This window comes from Asparagus officinalis, chromosome 9 (assembly GCF_001876935.1).
Source record: "Asparagus officinalis chromosome 9, Aspof.V1, whole genome shotgun sequence".
NCBI classification, from domain to species: domain Eukaryota; kingdom Viridiplantae; phylum Streptophyta; class Magnoliopsida; order Asparagales; family Asparagaceae; genus Asparagus; species Asparagus officinalis.
The window spans coordinates 61,642,679-61,647,154 of NC_033802.1; positions in this window are offsets into that span (position 1 = coordinate 61,642,679).

Consider the following 4,476-nt stretch of genomic DNA (forward strand, 5'->3'; position numbering starts at 1 on the left):
TCTTTCCCTCTCGGCCTTGAGCTTGTCAAGAACCCATGCATACTTGAATGACCTCTTGTTCATCTCAGAAGCTTCCTTCTCGAAACTCTCAATTTCACATTTCCTGACAGCTCCCAACACTGCAAGTTGTCAGCTTGTCTCTCTTATCAATATTTGATTTTGATGATTGTTGGTTACTCAAATTCTAATTTATTGTTCTGTCATTCTAAAATCTCATGAACCTACAACTTGCAGCCTGTCCGTGATCGCTTCAAAAATAACGCTGATGCCAAAAAGCTATTGGAAAAGTGAAGGTAACCTTTACTTGATGCTCAATTGCTCATAAGATATGTACATTCATGAGATATCAACCATGACTTACATAACTATGGTTCCTCTCTGGACATTATGTTTTAAAATTAGAACTATAGTTCTTGCTTGCATTTATGAATAGAATTTTCCTTAGAGTTGATGATTGATGTGAAAATCCTCCCTCTTTTTGCAAGCGTACAAAGTTACTAGGTGATTATTCTTACTTGTTGGTGTTGGGAATGGTGACGAGTTGTAACATAAAAATTCTAATTTTCTTATTGCTTGGTGGTCCTTCAGATTCTTATTGTTCTTGTGGGTTTTGATAATTCGAAGCATTACGACATCAAAATCGATATTACTTTCATGTATTTTGATTTGGAAATGCACGATAAGTTAGAATTGATATTGCATAAAAGCGTATAGATGATTCCTTTGAAAGTGGTATGAAGCCTCTTATGCTAGCATTTCTCGATATTACTTTCATGTATTTTGCTTTGGAAATGCACGATAAGTTAGAATTGACAGTTAATAAAATTTTCTTATCATGTAATCATTGATTGTGACATTTATTTGTGCAGGAGCGTAGATTGTAACATTTTTATGGTGGGATACATATATTCCATCATCAATGGCACACCTAACGTAACGCACAGCTACCCCTCAATCAGAAACCATTCGTCAATGCACACTAACTTTCCAATCAAATACATGAGAGAATCCCCCACTATTGGCATTCGATCAGATCTTCGCATTGATGTCACATTGCAACCCAAACGGCAAATCAACTACAGCCTGCACTATGATGTACCAAGTAGTATCTGTAGGGTGAATATTTGATTTCCCGAAGAAAAGGGAGTTTCGTTTGTATTTATAAGAAAGCTTATTACAAACTAACGAATCAAATGATTACAACAGAAGCAGAGGGAAAGCCCTCTTTGTTTTGTGTGGGGACTTTAGGTGGCTACAGGATGCTTCGCTCGATGCTCGTGTCGAGTCTGCTTCCCTTGGACCGTTCGAATGAGGTTGCTGGAGAGCTTCAGTACGTAGTAGAAGCTCGGGCCAATAGAGTTCGGGTCTGCTTAGTTCGTCGGCGATCGGAGCTCGGAACTAGGCGGTGGTGCTGTAATGCAAGGATCTGCTAACAGCTTGGTCTCCCGGCGATCGGAGCTCGGAGCTAAACAGTGATGCTGCAATGCAAAGGTTATGCAGAGAGCTTGGTCTCAACTCTTTTCTCTAAGTTTTTGCGACCTCCCTTCCAGTGTGCTGGAAGGGGCTTTTAAATGAAAGACAACGGCCGTCTGCTATCCGAGTGGACTTGACCAGCATTAATGAACCGCATTTATGAGTTCGCAGATCGACGAGGTGTCTGTCTGATCACTCGTACTGTGCGTGGCCGCCCGGCGTGCTTTGAGCACGGTGCTTTCTCCTTTCCGGTCAGGAGAGGCGGCGAAGTAGGTGCACAGTACTCGAGTGGGCCTAGCCAACTTGCTGAGTGCCGGCGGATCTAGCTCTTGACTCAGACATCCGAGGTGAGCCGCATTTATGAATGCTCAGGTTGACTCGACACCTGTTCAGTCCTTCGCGCTGTGCGTACTGCAAGTGGCCGTTTGACGGTCTTGGGGTACTGTGCTCTCTCTCCCCTCGGGTCGAGAGGGATGGGAAAGTCCAACTCAGCACGTGGGGGTGGCGGATACCCAGCTGTACTGACGGTCTTGGGGTTTGCTGGCGGATTCGACTCTACACTCGGGCAGGCGAGTTGAGCGAAAGGCGAACTTCCGCCATCCTGACCGATCTTAACTCATGCTGGCGAGCCGACCGTAAGGCGAACCTAGAATCGAACATATCTGACGTCTACGCGATTTAGGCCATGTAGGCTGTCTAAAAATCACAATAGATAGCTTATCCCCCATCAAACACCGATGATGGAAGTTACAATCTGACGACTTCCAGAAGGCTATAATTTGAGGACGATCTGTGCAAAGCTCTAGCAAAAGAGACTACAAATTGACGGTTTCTTCATATTAGAATGCAGATATCTCTCAAACCGTAAGGAATTTGGCAAAACGGATGAAGCGAACCAAAGCCTTCGGCTTGGTTCGGATGGCCCCGTCTCGTCGAGATAGCCGATTTTCATATGTAATTCGTTCAATTTCGACGTACGGTTTGAAAGTTATGACCTGTTCTTCGTAGCAAGTTGTGTTCTGAAGTCCGTCTGCAAGACCGGACTTCGTTAGAACATTGGACTTAGCTTGAAGCTCTCCAAGCCCGCCTAAGGTTCGCCTCTGCATTACAGAGTCAAAGCGCACATGCTCAACTCTGCGTTTTCAACATCAAAACGCAGAGTTAATCGCTAAAACAGCACAACTGTGCGTTTTCAGCCTTTAAACAGGCTCAACTCTGCGTTTTCAACATCAAAACGCAGAGTTAATCTCTAAAATAGCACAACTGTGCGTTTTCAGCCTTTAAACAGGCACAACTCTGCGTTTTCAGCCTAAAACGCAGAGTTCATCTCTAAAACAGCACAAACTGTGCGTTTTCAGCCTTTAAACAGGTCAACTGTGCGTTTTCAGGCCAACTGTGCGTTTATGGGCTCAACTGTGCGTTTTTAGCCTGAAACAGGCCAACTGTGCGTTTATGGCTCAACTGTGCGTTTTCAGCTCCAGCTGTGCGTTTTCAGCCTTAACTGTGCGTTTACAGGCCCAGCTGTGCGTTTTCAGCCTCAACTGTGCGTTTTCAGCCCAGCTGTGCGTTTTTCAGCTCCAGCTGTGCGTTTTCAGCCCCAGCTGTGCGTTTTCAGCCTCAACTGTGCGTTTATGGGCTCAGCTGTGCGTTTTTAGCCTGAAACAGGCCAACTGTGCGTTTACAGGCCAACTGTGCGTTTACGGCTCAACTGTGCGTTTTCCGCTCCAGCTGTGCGTTTTCAGCTCCAGCTGTGCGTTTTTAGCTCCAGCTGTGCGTTTTCAGCCTTAACTGTGCGTTTACAGGCCCAGCTGTGCGTTTTCAGCTCCAGCTGTGCGTTTTCAGCCTTAACTGTGCGTTTTTGGCCCCAGCTTTAAGGGGGCGGTTATACCCTTAACCCCCTATAAATACCTCAAAACTCAACTGAGTTCGGATCCTCTTTTTTTTTGGAGGGGGGAGCTGACTTTTTGGGGATCCTTGATCGAGCATCTTGCCGCGTTCTGCAGCAACAAGGAGTTTTGGAGACCAGCAACAGGAGCTTCTTCCTTGGCTTATTAACCGAACTTTCGGTTCAAATCAACTCTTTTTCAAGAGTTCAAACTCGTTCAGAGTTATCAACTCGATCAGAGTTCAAAACTTGCTCTGCAAGTTCTTCCAAAACTCGTCAGAGTTATCAACTCGATCAGAGTTCAAAACTTACTCTACGAGTTCTTCTAAAACTCGTTCAGAGTTATCAACTCGTCAAGAGTTATTTCAAAACTTGCCACGCAAGTTCTCCACAGCGTTAAATCGTGAGGAGAAGACATCGTTCCAGTGAATCAAGACGTTCGGATCGTCAACCGTGAAGAACCCAGTTTTAAACAAAGGGGAGAATCAAATTCATTCTCCTCTCTTTTGTAATCGGAATCCAAATTGTAATTGATTTTGAGAGGAATACAAGTCAAATTTTTCTTTCATTGTCTTTTTACTGCAAATTTCCAACAAACAAAAGATGGCGACTCTGCTGGGGACTAGCTTCTCTGACGAAGAAGTGGTGGTGCAATGCGACGTTCATCTCACTGGAATGACCGTTGAAACTCTGATTATCGAGTTTAATCAAGCCAAGTATGAGGAGGCCATCTCCTCCGGATCCCTTAGCCCCAAGGCTATGCGCAAGATCCACAAAGTTTCCGAGGAGACTAAAGCTCCAGTTGTAGCCAACTCATCTAAAGACTATCTCCCATGGGGGTTGCACTGTTCATACAGTCCCCTCCCTAAGGGAGAAGACTCGATTTCGGCACAACGCCAAAAAAGCCGATCCTCCAATCAACGCGAACTACGCGTTTATGAGCCTCAACATGAGCTCTGCAAAAGCCCAGCTAAACGCAACCCTCAGGTGTGCGTTTCTCAGATAGAACGTAGCCTTCAGAGGCATGTTTCAACATCAAAACGCAGCCTTCAAAACTGCGTTGATTTGGCAGAACGCAACTCTCAGGAGTGCGTTTCAGAACTCAAACGCAACTCTCA